General features: G+C 40.8%; 1 protein-coding gene across 4 annotated transcripts in view; it reads left to right on the top strand.

Moving 5' to 3' along the window:
- The window catches only part of pag1 (phosphoprotein membrane anchor with glycosphingolipid microdomains 1), a 70,380-nt gene that overhangs the window by 20,270 nt on the left and 30,120 nt on the right, over positions 1–19,990 (top strand). For 2 of the 4 annotated variants that reach the window (XM_034705573.1, XM_034705572.1), the window contains exon 2: positions 9,392–9,561. The exons of the other annotated variants lie outside the window; for them this stretch is intronic. The gene's annotated coding sequence lies outside the window, so the exon portion shown is untranslated. The remainder of the gene's footprint in view (positions 1–9,391; positions 9,562–19,990) is intronic. 4 annotated transcript variants of the gene reach the window in all.

Raw genomic sequence — 19,990 nt, 5'->3', positions numbered from 1 at the left:
AGAGAGAGAGAGAGAGAGAGAGAGAGAGAGAGAGAGAGAGAGAGAGAGAGAGAGAGAGAGGAGAGACTGAGGAAGAGAGCTGTTAGCTTGAAGAGACCAACCACAGCAGGGTGCTCTGCTGAGTGAACAGTGAACAGTGACATAGAAGGGTTTTGAACTGGAGCCAGGCCCTGAGCTTTCTACCAACACTGAGGGACCCAGGAGAGGAAATGATGAGAGAAGAGAAAAGTTCAAGAAAATGGAGGATTAGACGGAGGGGGGTGAACATGAAAAGAGGAGCAAGCAGACAAGAAGTGAAGAGGAAAGTGGAAAATACAAGAAGAAAGGACAGAGAAGATGAGAAAAGGGTGCAAAAGAAATGTACTTGTGGTGTACTTTTTTCAATTTACCACAGTTTAGTATGAAGCTTTATATAAAGGACTTACTCCTAGTTCAGGGGCTTCAACTCAGCGGGATACTTTCTTTTATAATCGTCTGCAAACATTCCTTGTATGCAGCCGAGACGTGAAACAGAAATTCAAACATGAATCCCACCTCAGAGAATAGAGGAGAAAAAAAGTTTGACGTTTCTTAAAAGCTCTGCCCTGGGTTGAGGTTTTGGTATGACTCATACAGAAATGAATTCAGGTATGTCTCGAGAGGAATGTAGGAATGGAGGGATGAAGCGGAAGAAACAGAGGAGAGGATAAGAGGAATTCTGGCATAATGAGCCAATGGCAACTCTCGGACAGAGTAGGAAGTGACAGCAGGAAATCCAAGTTGTAATCAGACCTACTTGATGCTGCTTTGCCAGTCATAACAGACAAAACATTCTTAACACACTGATGGAAAACCTCCCAAATGTAGGGCTTTGCTTCTTGCCGGCTCTCTTCATCCTGGAGGAGAGACCTGAGCATTTATAGTATGAGTCTTTGGGAGAAATATAAAAGAAAATTCAAAGTGTATTAGTGTAGAGCTTTGGCAGGGAGTAGTGGTCTGATTTGAGAATTGGAGAATCTGGAACCAGCAAATGTAGACATTTCCGCTTAAAAAAAGTGACGCTGTTAGTCCAAAATGAAAAGACATATCTTATTTTCTTTCAAATGATCAATAGTTGTAGTTTAAGCCAAATCTTAACAGCTGTAAGTAGGATAGCCATGAAGCTTTTTACAGTTACCCCTTAGAATTAATTGTTAAATCCATCAGTGACTCCATGTCTACAGATGTAGCTGCTTGTAGGTTTTGCCCTTTTTCCAGGGTGCTTTTTCTTCTGCAGTCTTCACTCTGATTTGAGTAAATGCTCAGTGAATTGTTCTCTCTCAAGTTGTCAGAAACGATAAAGCAGGTCTGATGAAGCCTGTGTTTTTTTTCTCACAGTAAATAGTCCTCCACTCAGTCCTCCTGTGTCGTGTTGGATAAAAACAGGCTGCAGTGGTGCTGCAGTGCTGAAACAGGAGAGACGCAGGATGGGGGGGATTCCACAGGAGCTCTCACTTTGTTTTATTTGTCAGTTGGCTCCTCTGCCTCTACCCTTCTCTTTGTGTTGATGCACAAACACACATATTTAAACGGACTAGTGTCCATAAAAAATAAACACACCCGGTCATAAAGTGGCAAATTAAAAGCTGACTCAGATCAGCAAATGAGTCTGGGGATTAGCTTCTTTCAACCATGTTATGAAGTTTATTTTTAGGCTCCCCTCAGCCACACAATGCCTCATGCAAAAAAAAAGTAAGCAGAGTTTGGCTGTAGAAGACAGATCTCTGGCTCTGTGTCTGTGGGTGGGGTTTCAGTGGGTATCTGATTGATTCTGATTCCAGTAAATGTTGCTGAGCAATTAAAATGACATTAAAGGTTTCTTTCTATGACATAGATGTATCAAGACTTCAAACTGAAGCTGCTGGAAACCCCAAAGTCCTTCTAAAGATGCAATTTAAGATCTAACAAAGGCTACATATATACATTGAGTAAGCATCTAAAATGTAAGGATGCACGATCCTACTTTTTAGGTCCCGATACCGATATCGATATCTGGGCTTTGGCATCTGCCGATACCGATACTAGCCGATCCGATCCTGGTATTGATTTAACAATCTCTATTCCTTAATGTGAGGATAGAATCATATTTTGGCAAGTTCAGGCTTTTCTGACTTGATGGTGAACTGTACCTGGGTTCCAAGTGCTAAACCAGAGGCTGGAATCCCTTAATTTCAAGGATCCGGAACAATTAAATCCAATAACCTGTCTTTCCACACTTTGAATCCATGAATAGAAGGTTTCTCTCTTCTTTGCAGTAGGCTACAGCTGAAGTAAACTTCTTCCTTTGGGCTTCCATTAAATTTTTCAGCGCAACTGCCATCCGTCAAAACATTAGCGCTACACATGTTGCAAGTTTCCAGCGGAGTTGTTAGCAAAAGAAGCGTGACATGCACCTGAAACGCAGAGTCTCTGTAGTTATCTTCCACAAGGCAAAAATGAACAGACCGGCCGGCACTGATGACGTAGGAGACGCACATGGCTGTTGTAAACACAGAAAAGCATAAAACTGAGATGAATAGATCTGCCATATGGATCGGCACTATATATCAGCGCCTTATCACCGATATCCGATCTAGCTTTTTGAGTCCGATCTAGCCGATATCCAATACCAGGATCGGATCGGTGCATCCCTACTAAAATGATTTGATATGAAAAAGACTAATCAATATTATTATCTCTTTGCATCCTGAAAAAGCAAACAAGGCCATCAACAAGAACGGTGTCCAATTCTTTATCGTTTTTCTTTATCGTTTTTTTGTTAATGTCTGAAATCACTAGGTGTCCGTCCAAGTAGTGATTTACTGCACACAACCTTTTTTCTCATGATCCACTGAAAAGATTCTCAATAGTTTATAACTATACTGTTAAAAGAGAGCAGGATGAGTTTTTTTTTTCTCATAAAACATGATCATTTACAGAACAAAATCAGCTTATAGTGTTCTGTCCACAGGGGGCGCCAAAATCAACACAAGCTGAAAGTTCCTCACAGGAGCTTTAAGTTTACAAAAGCCTTAAATGGGGAGTAGTTAAACTTGTGCATTTGCTATGAAAACTATACAATTAACTCAGCTAACATGATAAGAGTAGTCACTCAGTAGTAATTCAACTGTTTACATCCAGTGTTATAGTCATCCACAGCTGATCAATATAAAGTCTGTGTTGCAGGGGCCTATTTCTAATTTTCTGGATAAGTGTTGAATTTACTTTTCTTATTCAGCTGCTTGTGTTGGCAGAGCCAGAGGGAGTACAGTGTCGGAACTAATGTTAAAACACATGGCGACATCTGGGGTAAAATTTCAGACACAAGCTAACTGCTAACTATGCTATGAATAGCATAGCATTTTGTGAGTCACCAATAAGTGAACAACCAGATTGGGCTCCTGCTTCTTCCCTTGCACCATGCTGAGAGTTACATACATCATTGTGTAAGGTTTGGGAGTTGTCAAACAAAACATACTACCGCCCACACAATCTTCAGGAATAGTCTAAGCAGTAAAATAAGCTACATTTTCAAACAGATTTTTGTCATACCTACTAATGTTGATTTTGTTTACGTGCAAGCACACTAATGTACAAACGTCCTGCATCTTGCACACACACAGACGCACGCACAAATAAATGCACACACACAGAGATATGAGTGTTGGCTCTCAGCCTCCACAGTAACTAATCACTTAGACAGCGTGGCCGTGCCCTCTCATTAAGCATGCTGTAAGCTGAAAGCTACACTGCTAATGACTCTGCATTGCCTGTTTCAGAAACAATACTCACAGACTTAATACCATTACAGCTAGCTTATTATACAAAACCTCTGCAGACAAACCCACAGTTGTCCTGCACAGTTTTAAAGCCAAAGTTTTGGAAACTGTGCACTTTTTTACTCTAAAATATTGAAACTAGCAACAACTTAACTGTCGGTTAATGTGTACTCCATTAGCCGACAGCTAAGCTAAGATATTAACCCTCCTGTGATGCCCCCCCCCCAACAATACCATCACTGTTCCAGAAACTTCACATCCCATTTGTTCAAATGTCAGCGCTTCCTGTTCACTCCCAGGATTTTTTTTTATTTAGCACTTGTTTCCGAGCTGTCATCTTGCATCCGCTGACGGTTGGAAGTTAGCATATAGCGCCCTCATTTCTTCCTGCAGCGTTAGCCCGCTTGCTCTTCATGAAGTTGACATTGTCAGCCAAGCATGCACAGATTCAATCAAGAAGAATTTGGAGGGAGGCAGATCACGGTGCTGCTAGATCAGAGGTAAGACAAATGCACAATCTGCTCGTCCTTTTCTGGAGCTCAGCAAATATGAGTGTTTCTCAAAAACTGAGAGATGTGTTTACTTTGTTACACTTCACGCTCGTTTGTTGGCCGTATAATGAGTCCTTTTGAATGATCTTTTACTGTTGGCAGCTTATGAGTTACATACATAGTCACACATTGATTGCTTTTCTTAATGTTAGCTAACTTATTGACTGTTGCAGTAATCCAATCTCTTGGGTAATAATTCAGAAGAATAAGTGTGTACCTGTGTTTGTAAACCAGTGTGTTTCTGATTGTGTGCTGGTTCAATAGAGAGCATGCAACTTAGGAATATTTGTTTTCAGTGTACGTGTGTGTGTGGTTCTTAAAGTCTGCATTATCAGCCTCTTGGCAACAAGCAAATGGAGTAGCACTGAGTTCTGTTCATCGTCAAGGCCCTGTCGCCCTGGGTTACAGGGTTGCTAGGGACTGGCTGGATGTTGGATGGAGAGACTGGCATCACTGAAGTGTGAGCTCAGCATGTGTGCGCTTTGTATCCTGATTTCTGCTCTTTTTTTTATTTTTCTTATCGCCCTCTCCCCTTTCTGTACCTGAGAAAGGCAGTGGATGTATGAAATGGTTACATATGCACAGCATAAAGAAGCCACCAGGTTTACAAAAAAATATTTCTGGATTATGAAGCAAAAGTTTGCGTGATCATGAACATCTGTCTGTTTGTTAATGAATGTTGCTCACACAGGGTTTGATCTGTCCCTCCAAACAGGAATCAAATGTAAAGTTTCATCTTCGACTTCTTGTCAAATTATGAGCAGAGTTCCCGCTTGTTTCTAATTTTTCAAGCGTGTGTCAAGTCTGTACATAATTGCATCCTTTAATAGACTCTCATTTTTTATAACAAATGCTTAAATAATCATGACAAAACTTCAGGATGGATGTTGTTTCAAGATATGATGCAGTTGTAAAGTGAGAGAGAGAGAGAGAAAAAGGGAGAGAAAGAGGAAGGAGTGGAGGTCTGAGGCGCCAGCAGAGAGGATATGTCTGGCAGCTGTGTCATTTTGCAGAGTAAAGGATTACGGGAGTATTACAGCGAATGAGCAGAGGGACCCAGACGCACAACTTTCCCTCGACACACTGTATGTGTGTTATAAAGCGAGTGTGTATGATTGTTGCTCAGTTGTTGCCAGTGACTCGCTACTGTGGCATTCACAGCAGCTGGCAGGGCTTTAGTCACAGTCTACCTGTGACTTCCTCACTGCAGCTGCATGAAGCCATAACACACAAAATAAGACACATATTGCAGGCATGTAAAAGTCAAAGTCTGTGTTAAGCTCTAAATTGCAACCAGTCCTCAGAGGAGCTCTGCAAAACAAGGCAACAGAAGGGTTTAATAGATTATTTTCTTTGCAAAAGCTAACCACATATGAAGTGAACAATGTTGTAATAATAACAGGGTAACTGCAGTTACTACACAGTTGTTACAGGATTGATTTAACACAATAATAGATATTGGCACCCTTTTTAACCACCTGCTTTTTTTAGCCCACACTACACTTGATCATGATTGCATAATGTCAGTTGTCGCGTTAACTTGACACAAAGCCAAAACCCACACCCACACACCCAACCACACACACACACACACCCCAGACACACTCTGTTTAACAAAAGCCAGCCACTCATCGGGGATCATCGATGCATAATATGTGTCTGTGTTTTCTCTATGTGTCATCTCTAATCAGTCTGACACAGCACTTCTAAAGTGGTTTGATTCCCAGCAGGGCTTCCCCAAGTGTCATTTTTGCAACCGTGTAGTGGAACGAGACGCCTCTGTGTGACGCAGCCAGCCGAGCGATAACAAGATCTGAGGCGGGCGTGACCCCTGCACATCAGGAGGGATGTTAACAAGCTTTTATTTGATCCCCAGGGTGTTTATTTCCAACACACATGCACAAATTGGACGCTACACTTTGCTCACATAAAGACATAAAGCAGCTGTGAATGGACAATATACACATCATGACGACTGAGTATATGGCAGTGAGAGAACTTATCACTGTGAGAAATATTTCAAAGTCAAGTGGCTTTGGTCTTACATCTTTAACCGCGCATTTAAGAATTCAATAGACTCCTACAACTATCATGTTGTTTTAGGATTTTTTTCAGCACTACATAAATAATTGATTCCATGAGGTGTCAAACATTACAACAGATGTTCACCATAAGTTATCAAAGCTAGAACAAGCCTTGAAATAAGATATGTTGCCTGCAGCCAGAGATGAGTCGATACATCATGAAATGAAGCCTTGAAAGCGATAACCTCTCCCTAAAAGCTGTTTAAAAAAAAACAAAACCTGCTTATGATGTAGCTGGGTATGTTATTTGATAACATTTTATTAGGTTGTCTGTTATTGAGTGTTTTATTACTAAGGTTTTCCAGCATATTATGACAACATATTACCAGACCTTCAACACCAAAACAAGATTTCTGTTATTTACAAGTTTGTTTGTTACTTAAGCTTTTATTTATACAGATTTTATTTTTATTTATTAATGTATTATTTAAAAGGACCATGCATATTAATTAACACTTCTGTAAATATGTCAGAATTAGCCAAAGGCTAGTTTACAACTGTAGTCGCTTGACAGATGTTAAAAAGGCTCCTTAAAAAGATCAAGATTAAACAAGGATAAAATAAAGTAAAATAAAATCAAAATAAGAAGGTAGAGGAGAAACCAAAACACAAACAAACAAACAAACAAACAAAAAGGGAAGAAAAGAAAAATACAAATAGCACCATACGATTAAAAAATGACTAAAAGCTACATAAGGAAAAATCAGGAAACAGCAATAAGGAAATGTTAAAGAAGACACACACAGACACAACAGGACAACATTTAACAGTCCTATACACATTTGCATCAGGCATTGACTATCAGCAACGTATAGACTGAGCAACAGATGAGCACAACAAATAGACCACACAAGCAACAGCAAGTTAAAATCATTTTTTTAAAAGGAAAACTTCAAGTTTCTTTTCTTGTACAACTAATGGTCCACATCCCAAAAGAAACATGATCACTGGAGACTGTAAAAAAGACAAAATTATTATGGCAAGTTATGCATGTTTTACAATCAAACAAGCAAATATTTTCATTAGTTACAATTAAAAGCTGCAATAAGGAACTTTTAAGGAATAAGGAAAGACTTACACTTTGTCTTTATTTCTGGATATATTCTATACATGCCATATACAGAACATATATATATATATATATATATATATATTCTTTCTTTAAATAGTCAAATCACTCACTTTGATTACTTGCTTTTGAAAACAGAAAGAAAGGCTGTTTCTTCAGCTTGCTATCAACCATTTGGTCTGACTCCTCGCCCCTTGCAGCTCTTGAAGGCATTCAAACTTGCAATATGAACATTTTTAAAATCTGTAACTTAAAGTAACGTTTTCTTTTTAGATCTTAAGAAGCATCACTACTCGTATCAATCTATTTCACAACTAGCTAAAACTCATTACAGTGGCTTTAATAAATGGCCAGTCAGGTGTCAAAAATGCTGCATGTAGTTTTCCCAAATCAACTAATCAATCCAGTTGTTTTATCTCTGCATGTATAACTGAAAGACATGCATAGTAGGGGACCTAATGATGTTGAAAGCCTGCAGCACATTTTTTGATTTGCTCATATTCATACTCTATTGCAACTGTATGCTTTCCTTCACAAAACATTCTGGCATACCTGCGGTGAGAACCACAACTTTTCTCCCTCATTATGTCAAAATCAACCCTTGGTTTGTTTGAGAAGACTCTTAAATTCAGGGCAAGTGAGGCAGTGTTGGCGGGTGGCACATCTCGAGGCAATTTAGCTGCTTCCAGTGTGTCTGCACAGCAACACCTGCAAACACCCACCCCCGATGCCACACACTTCTATCAAAATACACTTTAAAGAGCCACAAATTAGTCTTCAGACCAAATAAATCTGTGATTAATTTCCTGACAAATTATTCACTCTTTTAGCACTGGTTGTGTAAATTCTGTAAATTCTACATCGATTTCTGCGAATCAATGTCTTCGTCGTCAGGACCATAATGCTGAGTTCAAGTCCTGACAGACTGCAGGTCTGTGTGCACTGTCAGCAGCTCCTCTTTATGGGTCAGGGCACTAATGAGCACCATGTGTGTAGCAGGTTTGAGTCCAGGTTGTAACACATGTCACATATCATACCTATGGTTCCTAACTTTATATCTTATAAAAAAATAAAATCTCTATCCCTCAGCAACTGTGTCTTCAAACCAGCAAATCCCAAGAGCAGATTATGGAGCTCATTACTGAGTCATCATATGGATCAACAGCCCTGCGCATTGATCAATTATTCATAGAAATCTGAGGTGAATAACAAGCACTAGTGTGTTCAGTGAGGACTATGTGCTCGAGTTAAACATCAGCGAGAGATTTTTGGTCAATAGCTTTTATATTACATGAGTTTTTAGCCTCCCAAAGGTGCTTAGATTTCCTCAAGGGACTAAATTGAGTCTGCAGGGAGTTTATTTTGCTGCACCAGTCAATTTATGTCTTCTTCTACTTCCCTTTAAGTCTGTTTCTTTCACTTCCTGCAGCAGTCTCAGAGGATGGAGTAAGGTTCTTTGGACTAACTCCAAACATCTGTCGTCGTTTTCTTCACCTTTTAAGATCTTCACATGAAAGAGCCTGGTTTGACACCTTTTCTTTTGCACACTGGCTATTTTATGAGATTGTTTTGACCATACAGCGAACTCTGAAACCATCATATCAGCATCAAAGTATGCTTTTTTTTAACTTTGAAAGCACATTTTATTTGCTAGCTATCAGAAGAAGTGTGATCTTTTGTGGGTTTTTATTTCCTCAAGATGATTTTGTCTGCCACCTCATGTGGTTCTCTAAACAAATGTGTCAGCATCTCTAAGGCCAATTGTACAGACACTACCAGCTCTAAGGTCTTAAAAGCTGGAATAAACACAGTCCCTCTCCTTGCTAAATAAAGAAGCTCCCACTTGAAACAATGGGAGTTCACCCTTTCAAAGATAGACAACCTCAACCTCCTTTGTGTCTTTCTTTACAGAACTTGTGGGCAGCTAAACAGCGGAGACTTGGATGAAACCAGCTGTTTATAAGAGGCCTGTCAGCAGAACAATAGCTGCCATAACCACATGCAGAGGGAAGGCTACCTCTGCTAAGCTAAGCGCCAAAGCCAAACACAGGACACAGCAAGGAGAAGCCAAAACACAGGAAGTAAGCTGCTGTTTACTTTCTCTGGTCTAGACATTTTCCTTACATATTAAGTGCAAAGAGCCCCCTTGTGGTTTCCTGGTCTGAAATGAATGAGCGTTCAAGGTTACTTGTGGGTGTTTCATTGTTTTAGCAGCTCCTAAAATGAAGCGTTGTTTGACCCATTTGTGGCCCCTAGGTCTGTGTGCTCCAGCGTTAGCCCTTCAGTAATCCCCTGGCGACCCAGAAAGTAATTTCTAGAGCAGCTGGTAATGTGAGCCATAGGCCTAATAACACAACAATGGCATCATATGGAGAAGAAAGTGTTAAAGATGGCAGGGCTTGTGCTTTGAATTGGTGTAAATTGTTTAAAAGCACTGTGTAAAATTCCCCCTACATTACCCAAAAACTAACAGTGTAATCAATCATAGCTGCCTGAACCATGCTGAAGTGTATCTTGGGTAGAATGTTTTAGTACACACGCACAGTAAGGATTGTGGGAATTGTGGTTGTGGTGTGTGACCCAGAGGGTTTTATTAACAGGAGAAGAGCTGATGTCACTTATCTGAGCCATTCACAGGATTAGAATAGAGTATTGCATGCGTATAAGTGTGTGTGTGTGTGTGTGTGTGTGTGTGTGTGTGTGTGTGTGTGTGTGTGTGTGTGTGTGCGTGTGTGCATGCGTGCGTGCGTGCGTGCGTGCATGCATGCGTGCGTGCGTGTGTGTGTGTGCAACATTGAGTTGAGGGATAATAACAATAATACTCTGACTTTGTCACTTAATCTTAACCGCCCCTTGTTTAGAGTGCAGCAGCATGATTTTACCCACATTTTTGCACACCGGATGTTTTGCACAAAACAGAAGGGTGAAGGTTGATACATTTCCCAGCATGCAGCTGCATTCCCGCAGCATCTCATGGGGCCGTTTGGAGGACAGTGAGGGGACAGAAGGGGGTAAACCAAGAGGACGATCCCAACAAACTGCACTGCTCTCTGGGGTGTCTTTCTCTAGCCGAAGCCGTCCTCTCACGGTCTCTGATGAAGCACTCTGAGTTTGTGTGTGTGTGTAAGTGTGTGTGTGAGAGTGACTGTGTGTATGGGTGGCCTGTTTACATTCCACTGATTCCTCTCGGGAATCCCTCTGTTCCCCTGCTTATTTGCCCGGGAAGGTTAGGTACGTGTGGAAGTGTGTGCATGTGTTGTTTGTGTGTGTGTGTGTTTGTTTAGGATATTTTTAGACCTCTCACTTGAAAACAATTGGCAACTGTACTCACCCGAGAGCTTAACCCCTCGCTCTCTCACATACAGACACATCCTGACGTACTCTTTAACCTTTAGTGGACTCCTGAAGTTGAAGTTCAAAGTGGGAATGTCTAATGTTTGCAGGGTGCACCTACATGCATCACGCTATGACACTTTGATCTGTGTATCTACACATTTTGAGCTCATATTAGTTTCTGCTGTGGGTTGCCAAGCGTGTTTGTAGAAGGGAGGTGATTGCAGATGAAGGCAAGCCAATTGAACGATTCAAATTTTTTTGATTTTCCAGAAAATAGAACACTACAAGTTTTTTTTGTTGCATCTGAAAGGATTGCAGATTAATTAAATTTATGGATTGTTCCAAACTTTGTTGGATTTCCTGGAAATCTTACACTCCAACTTTTGTCGTAGGAGCTGAAGGGATTTCAGATGTCATTTTTGTGGCCAAGCAGCTTACAGGACAAAATCTGCAATCTGTGCTCAGGCTCTGTTAATGCTGTAAATTCCTCCTCGGGAGATGATTTCATGCTCCTTGCTGTGAACGCTCACAGCAAACTGGTTGCCCTTTTCTGTCTCCCCTTTAAGCCAGCAACAATAACAAAAAAGTCCAGCTGGAGTTTCAGACTCTGATTGTCAGAGATTATTTTCATCATCTTTTCTATTTAGTTGTGAAAACTGCAGAGAAACCATGTAAAAATTGCTGACCAACAAAGATCAAGAGGTGGTTGACCTCAGTCTTTTTTTAAAGACACCAATGTGCATTTTTGTGACTGACTTCCTCCGTTGAGAAATCCTTACCATCTACACAGAGCTACTTCCTGTCTGCTCTCATAGCCTGATTAACGGTAATTGATATGTCGCTGATAGACCATCAGGAAGTCTTTTAAGTAACTAAGCCATAAAGACAAGTCATTATCACCATAATATGATGTCATATGTTGCATTATACATTTCACCCAGGGTGATATCAGCAGGAGAGATCACCACCAGCATCACTCGAGGGGTCGGAGCTGTGAGGAGTGTGTTAAGTGTCTGGGGCTTGGCTAATGGCTGTATATGAGTTAGCGGTCAGGAGCGCTGAGAGGTAATTTACAAACGCTGTGATGTAATGGCTCTTGATATGGAGGGGCTCTCTGGAAGAGTGTGGGGGGTTAGAGCTCAGATATGTGTGTGTGCCGAGTAGTGTATAGTGGTTCATATACTAGTGATTGAAGGAGAAAAATAGTGGATAAACCCAACTAGTTCTTTGAGTCAAATGACGCTTAAGTCAATGCTCTTCACATTGGGTTAGGGCTAGCACATTAGCTTGCACCAAATTTCATATTTTTGAAGAATGTGCTTAATTTAAATCATGTTTTATGCATCTAAATAGCAGCATAGCATGCTTTTTGCCAGCTGGCCTTATGTAGGGGTTTGTATTTGCAGCCCTTTCCCACTCCAAATTGGTCAAATATGGCAACTTGGACAGTGTCCCAATGTGCCAAGGCTGACACTTTAGGAAGCCCTTTTGCTTCATTTCATGATCTAGGCTTCTAGCATGTTTGCTCTGATGTGCCGTTAAAGTGAGATGATGTAGTATCAAAACCATGATGTCTCAATGACGTTGCAGTGGTTTGGAATGGGGAGGTTGGATTGGTCCAACAAACATCCAGAAAATGGGGGTTCCATTAATGTGTGAAAGCAATAATTAATGTTAATGAGTAGTTGATTTTCTTTAGTTTACATATTGTGAAGGCACTTTTCTTAATGACTAAATGACCTCTCCACAGTGTTTGCCATGTGTTTATAATGGTTGCATGTCCAAAAGTCCTAATATTTTAAGTTAAAGCAATTATTTTGAAAGTCCAACCAAGCTCTTTCTGTTTTATTTCATTATCTTCTAGTTATCTCGGACCAGGTTACAAGGTCACAGGCTAAGCAAGTTAACCCAAACCTTCCTCTCCAGAACAACGTATTCAAGCTCCCCCTTGGGAATTTCAAGGTGTTCCCAAGCTTGTTTGGTTATAAAATCCCCTCAGCAAGCTCTGGGTTCACCCTGGGCTCTCCTCCTAGTGTCATGTGTCTAGAAAAATCCTCCAAAGGGAGGCGCCCAGGAGTGACCTGATCACCCATCTGAACCACCTTAAGTTGCTCCTCTTAAATGCATGAGTGGTGGCTGTATTCCAAGCTCCCTCTGGATGACTGTACTCCTCACTCTGTCTCTTAGGCTGAGACAAGTCACCCTTTGGAGGAAACTCATTTCAGTCCCTTGTGTTTGTGATTCTTTGGGTTACTAACCAAGGCTCGAACTCATTGGTGAGGTTAGGAACACAGATCTTGAAATAAGATGTTCCATCTTATTACAGCTTTTCACATATGCACGTGAAAGAGAGCAGAGGTGTGCGCTCCCCACTTCAGGCTTTGGCATTCCACGTAGGCACTTGGAAGGGCAGGGAGGTCCCAGAACAGAGCCATAGCGCCAAATATAACTACTGCATGCAAATAATTAATTCTTTTGACAAGAGTGGTCCTGACTGAAGTAAATTTTACTTGCTACCCTGAAAGCTATTTAACTTACACACACTATTCAGATATGATATAGTATGAGATTATTTTAATTGAATGAGACAAATACAGTGGGCACGATTTGAGTCTTTGCAGTGATTGTTTAGTTCACTGTAGTGTGACGTAGTAAATAGAATATAGACAGAAATGTATGAGATCCTTACATCCTATAATGAAAGACTCAACAGAGCTTTTAAAATGAAAAATAACTGTAGTTGCTGAAGAATAATCGTTTGATAAACCAACCGGTTAATTAGTTTATGTGGCATATCTGTAAGTAATGGTGTTCAATAGTATGAAGCTACCCTGTTCCAGCCAAACCCCCCACTGCAGCATTAATAGCTTTCCCTTTTGAAAGTGACACCTGTCTGTACTGTATAGCTGGCCTTCAGTATAAAAGCCCATGTCTATGTTCCACTTACTTCTCCTCCTCTTTCCCTCCGTGTCACTCTATGAATAATATCAGTCAGTGTCACCCCTGTCTTGCCCCGCTCTCTCCACACATCTCACCACATTATCCTCCCACCGTGTCAGGATGGATTTGCCTCTGGCCACCTCAACTTCCCTGAAAGTGTCAGAGTGTGAAGGTGTCTCGGTTGCTTTTTCCTCTCATCCCGCTGCCTGCACACTCACTGCTTTAATGTATTCTCCCACTTCCCTCACTCCTTCCTCCTTCCTCCATCTCTCTCTCTCTGTCTCGCTGATTTCTGTCCCCTGCTAATTGGTTCGTCTCTATTCACTTGACTCTGTGTGTGAGATTGTGTGTGTGTGTGTGTGTGTGTGTGTGTGTGTCTCGCTGTATTTTTCATGTCTGAATCCCAGAGTGTGCCTGCATGTGTGTGCGTAAATAATTATGCATGTGTGTGTGACTGACAGCAGATTTTCCGCCACCAGCAGGCGTTGTGTTTACTGCTCTGATGCACATTTAGTTAGTTCATTGGTTTTCAGCTTTCCCTTGGGACACTGTGAGCCAACCCCATTAACTGATTTGAGAAGGGTTGTGGCAGCCATGACCAATTTTTTTTATAAATATTCTCCAGTTTTATACATATTTCACACATCCGCCCTCTAATTCATTTGCTGTCGAATATAGCTTTCCGTTTTTAGCAGGAGGAAGTGAAGTGCTGTGTTTGTATGTTGTTGTCAAGAAACATTTGCAGTGGACTACTGTGTTTTTTTTGTTGACAACAGGTGGGTGTAATGCTGAGTGGTTTTTAAACAAAAGTGTACCATTCTGTTAGCTGATGCATCATAAAAACTTAAGATATTGGTAGCTAAAAAAAACCTCAAACAAAGAATACTCACAATAATTTAACCTCTGACAGAAGAGAAGATTGATATCACACATGTGGGTGAAGTAGATAGCAGTGGCAACAGTCGGTTAGCTTAGCTTAGCTTAGCTTAGCTTAGCTTAGCACAAAGACTGGACACAAGAGAAACAGTTTCTGTGGCAAGAATCTCCATCCACCAGCACCTCTAAATTTAATATTCAGCAGGTAATAACCATAGACTGTATTAATAATGGACGTAGTGACGTGACGTGACGTGACGTCACCCATCTGTTCCTGAGCGCTGTTTTGAAGCCAATCGACGGCGGCAGTCATATTGGAAATGCGGAACTCAATCAGGCATAGTGTGACGTAAAGAGGCGGAGTTTGAGCCTCTTAGCCAACAACTATGTGTTCCCGTCTGGGAGTCAATTAGTCATGTCCTTATTTGGGCAAAAACTTGTTATCTTAATATCTTCTGAACCGTCGTGTTAGAAAAAAATTCCCCCCTGTTCAGTGTGTGCCGATAGAGAAATTAGCTACGTACAGCCAAGCTGTTTTTTGAACCAGGCTGTAAACATGTTTGTTTCCGGTGTTTCTGCAGCCAGCCTCAAGCAGATTCTCAATGAATTGCAGTTTACAACACTTCCACATGGGCTTCATAGTTTGAGACCGGAGGTTGCTGCTTGGTAATGACTTATTTGTTTTGTCCTTAATATCAAAATCCAAACAATGTGTTTTTATGTAACTACTTGCTTGATTATTTCTTGGCTGCGTCCAGTCAAGAGCTAAACTCACTCCACCATCGGTTGTAGGCCTAATGCTAAGCTAAGCTAACCAGCAGCTAGCTTAAGAATATTTTTTACCATGTTGACCCTGGTCCCTGTCATGGGACATGAGCCAAACTCTCAAATTAAAAAACACGTCAAATCATTTTTAGTTGCATGGTTTATTTCATGATAGTTAACACTTAGTGTTTAGGCTAACTTATGTTGAAATGTTCTTTTTTCCAAGTAGTGAAATGCTCAAAAGAAGGGGTGGGATGTCATGGTGGACAGCTCTGTTGACAAATGCAGAGGAGAGGAGGAACAGTGACAGAAAAACACTTACAAAGGTGTCATTAAACTTTCCATAACCATGAGTGTCTGCTTCAAAGTGACACAAGAATCTGTTCCTCTTTGAACTGTACTGACCTGGGGGATCTTCTTAGTTTTATTGCTAAGTTAAATGTGTTCTGGTTAGGGGAATGGGCGTGACATCAGTACTCCTTAACCAGTCAAATTGCTTTTGCGCATGCCTTGGCTGCAAAATACGTGGGCAGCACACTATCCATGTTTATGTACACTCAATGGCACAGACGTGATAGTGGCATCAATCTTCATGTCTGACTCCAGGCATAAAGGCAAGCTTTCCTTATATAGTAGTACGTTTGTTTAGGTTGATAACAAAATCAACAATTTTTGGACATAAACACAAAATGCATTGCTTGTTTTGAATCCTCTTCTCCAGCTTGGAGTGCCTATTTTTTTTTTTTACAGAAAATACTCCTTTCCCACTTACTGCAGTGAAAAATGGAATAAGCTTCCGCCTGTGAAACAAGAAAATCAAATGGAATAGTGAAAAAGACGGAGGCTGATCTGTATCTACCTCCTGCAATCTTCTGGAGCTGCTCAAGCGTGCACTGGATGGATTCAACCTGAAACCCCAAGATTGCTGTCTGTGGGGTTGCCATGTCTTTAGCATCCTCCCCCTCTTCTTGGCTCTTGTAGAGGTTGCCTGAATGTTTAGGCCCCAACCCCCTCCCCTCTTGGCCACCGAAACTGTCCACCGTCCCTCCCCCCAGCTGCTGATTCTGATTGCAGATTTGCCCTCTAAGTTCCTGGAGGCTTCCATATTTTACCATATCTTTACAGGATGGCAGACATGTTGAATATGCTATGGTCTGCAGAGGGACAGGGGCCAAGGTGAGAAACGAGGGGTTTCAGATGGGGAGAAAAGGTGGGGTTAGAAGAGAAAGGGAGATTAGACAGAGACAACGAGAGGTGGGGATAAAATTGTATGAAGATGAAAACAAGGGAAGGGGAGACAGAGGAAGAATTGGTGTTTTATTTGAGAAGAAGGACAAGGGAGAGGTAGATCACCAAAAAAACGGGGAGGGATAGTGGGGGTGTGTGTGTTGTGTGATATTGAACAATCCCAACTAGAAGACGAGTGTGTGAAAAATGTCTCACTCTAAAAGGTCAGAAGCTGCATCAGCACACCTCATCCTATTTCCAATTCTTCACTTCTTCACTCCTAAATCTCCCCTGTCCTTACTCTTCTCTTCCTTTTCTGTTCCCTCTCTTCAAAAACACACATACACACACACACAGCCATTAGTAAATGTCTCATAGCTAAACCTTATGGAGGGTTGAAAGGGTCCGACCCCCTACCATTCGCTCCGTCTGGGTCTTCTAATAAAGCCACCCCTGCTGTGGTTAGAGCCTTGTAAAGAGGGATCACATGTTCATTTCAGTTACTCGTCTGCACACACACACACACACATATACACACACCTTTTATTAATTCCCCCTATTGCCCTGCGCCTTTTGTCCAAAAGGCTGGTGTCACAGGGGGAGATAAATGAAGTGCTGTGTGGCAGTTTTCAGAGCAGCTCTGATGGCGAGCAGCAGCCTCAACATTTAAAGGTGTGTGTGTTTGATTTATAAGAAGAAAGAATGGTGTGTGTGCTTGTTAATGTGTCTTTGATAGGGGGGAAGTGTGTGTACAAATGTTGTCAAAGCATCGCCACTTTCTTAATTTACGTGTGTGAGAATGAGATCATGCATTTCTAGGCATCTGTTGCATCTCATTAGCAGCTTTTAGAATGACACACACACACACACACACACACACACACACACACACACACACACACACACACACACACACACACACACAACATCCTTCATCCTATTCTGTCCACCCAGATAATCCCTTTATCCTGGCGGCTATTCAGCGCATAAAGGCCGATGCCACTGAATAATGATGTGGTCAGATCTGCTTCTCACTCTCTCTAATGCTAATCTTCATCTCAAGGTGACAGTGATGGAGGAATTTAATGCATGTAGTCTGTCAATATTAAAACACTATATATTTTATATAAGAGGTGGTGTGTATATATATATATATATATATATATATATATATATATATATATATATATATATATATATATATATATAGGTTTAATTTTCAACGTCAGCATGACTTGAGTGGGGAAATCAAAGAAGACAGACCTACACTCACAGCAAAAGTTGTAAATGTATTACTAGATTTCTAACGTTAACCCTGACTTGTTTATTCAGTGATAACTGGTTTGTTCAGTAATTTCCTGGTTTATTTAGTATTTACTTCCTTATTCATTAAAGATACAGGTGGATTTAGTGAGTATATTGGTTTATTTTAGCCATGTTACCGATTTATTCAGTGATTTTACTAGATTGCTTAGTAATTATATTGATTTTTTTAGTTGTTTATGAAGTTTTATGATAAGTTAATTTAACTGAACCATGTGATTTAACGTAATCTATCTAGATTGTATTGGTTGACTCAGGGATTAACTGGTAAATCAAATCATTTAACTGGTCTAATCAGTGGTTTTAATGATTACTTCAGTGATTTTAGGTGTAAATGAAAGTGATCTTATTGATTTATTCGCTGAATTTGTTTTTCACAGTGATTTTACAGGTTGATTCAGTGATTAACTGGTAAATTCAATTATATTACCAGTTTAAACAGTGGCTTTACTGGTTTAGTTTTGATTTTACTTGTTAATCTAGTGATAAGTAACGTTTAAGTCAGTGATTTTACAGGTTAATTCTAAGATTTTACTGAATTATTCAGTGATTTCACTTGTTGATTTGATGATTTCACTTGTGTTACAGACAGCCTCAAATCTCAGGTATGCAGTAGCATAATAGCCAGCTTGAAAATGAAAAGTGAAACAATAGACCAGATTGAAAGAAAGAGACTGGTTCTCATTAATGGAAATGGGCAGGGGTCAGCAGACCTGCACGCTGGTCTTCCGGTTTACTCTTGACGGCGTGGTGGTGAGTGGCGAGCCCAAAGTTATTCTGTGAGTTCAAGTTTCTTTTTTTGTTTGGTTGGGTTAGCTTTAAAAGAAACAAACTGGTTCTCCAAAGTTCATGGGTCTATCGATGGTTGACACCCTCATCACATCACATCCCAGCTGCAGCTCATCACTTCAATCTTGTGATGTCATTTTAAAGGAGACCAAGCACCTTCTTGGGGCACACCCAAGCGGCAAACTCCGGTCTCAAACGATGAAGCCAATGCGGAAGTGATATAAACTGCAATACATCGAAAATCCGCTTGAGGCTGGCTGCAGAAACACCGGAAACCACATAGACATGAATGGGAAAAAGACGATCTTTGCAGCATTAATAAACATGTTTACAGCCTGGTTCAAAAAACGGATGGCCCTACAACGCTAATCTCTCTAATGGCACACACTGTACGGGGGGTGAATTTTTTTCTAACATGACGGTTCAGAAGATATTAAGATTATGAGTTTTGCCCAAATAAGGACATGACTGACGTGACTCCCGGTCGGGAACACACAGCCATTGGCTAAGAGGCTCACACTACATCACACTCTGCCTAGTTGAGTTCCGCATTACCAATATGGCTGCTGCCGTCGATTTGCTTCAAAACAGCTCTCAGGAACAGATGGGTGACGTCACGGATACTACGTCCATATTTTTTACAGTCTATGGGCACACCTCAGGAAAAGGGTATGTTTTAAAGTGTCGGACAAACCAGTCACGAATGAACTCAATCCCCATTTCCCACATAAGAACCAGTCTAAGTTAGGTAAAAAAGGCTGAATGCACCTATCACTCCTAACAATTGTTAAGTCAATGATAGTACTGGTTTATTTAGCAATTTTACAGTTTCTTTGTTGAATTCAGGGAATTTACTGGTTAATTTTGTGTTTTTAATGTTTTATTTTCCACTGCAATTGGTCAGAATGGTTCTTCAGTCTCTTTCTGGGTAATTCAGTGTTGCTACAATTTTTTCGAATAGAGAGTTACCCTGACTAGTATGTTCATTGCATTTACTGGTTGTTTTTCTCTAATCCTTTCTGGTTCCCACTTGTTTTCTTTGTTACAACCCTGACTGAGCAACCGTGTCCATGCTCCTTACCCTCCCATTCCCAGAGGGTTCAACAGTTCAATGACCCCCACCCCAACCCTCGAACCTCTGCTCCTGTCCCTGCATTGATGTCTGCAGTAAGCTCACTTACAACTTGAGTGACAATCCATGAAATCATTACAACAATCCATCTTTCTTCATGCTCCACTCTGCCCATTTACATA

Source organism: Notolabrus celidotus, chromosome 16, assembly GCF_009762535.1.
Source record: "Notolabrus celidotus isolate fNotCel1 chromosome 16, fNotCel1.pri, whole genome shotgun sequence".
Taxonomy (NCBI): Eukaryota; Metazoa; Chordata; class Actinopteri; order Labriformes; family Labridae; genus Notolabrus; species Notolabrus celidotus.
Note: the sequence above shows the minus strand (reverse complement) of the source record. Positions and strands in the feature narration are given on the sequence as shown.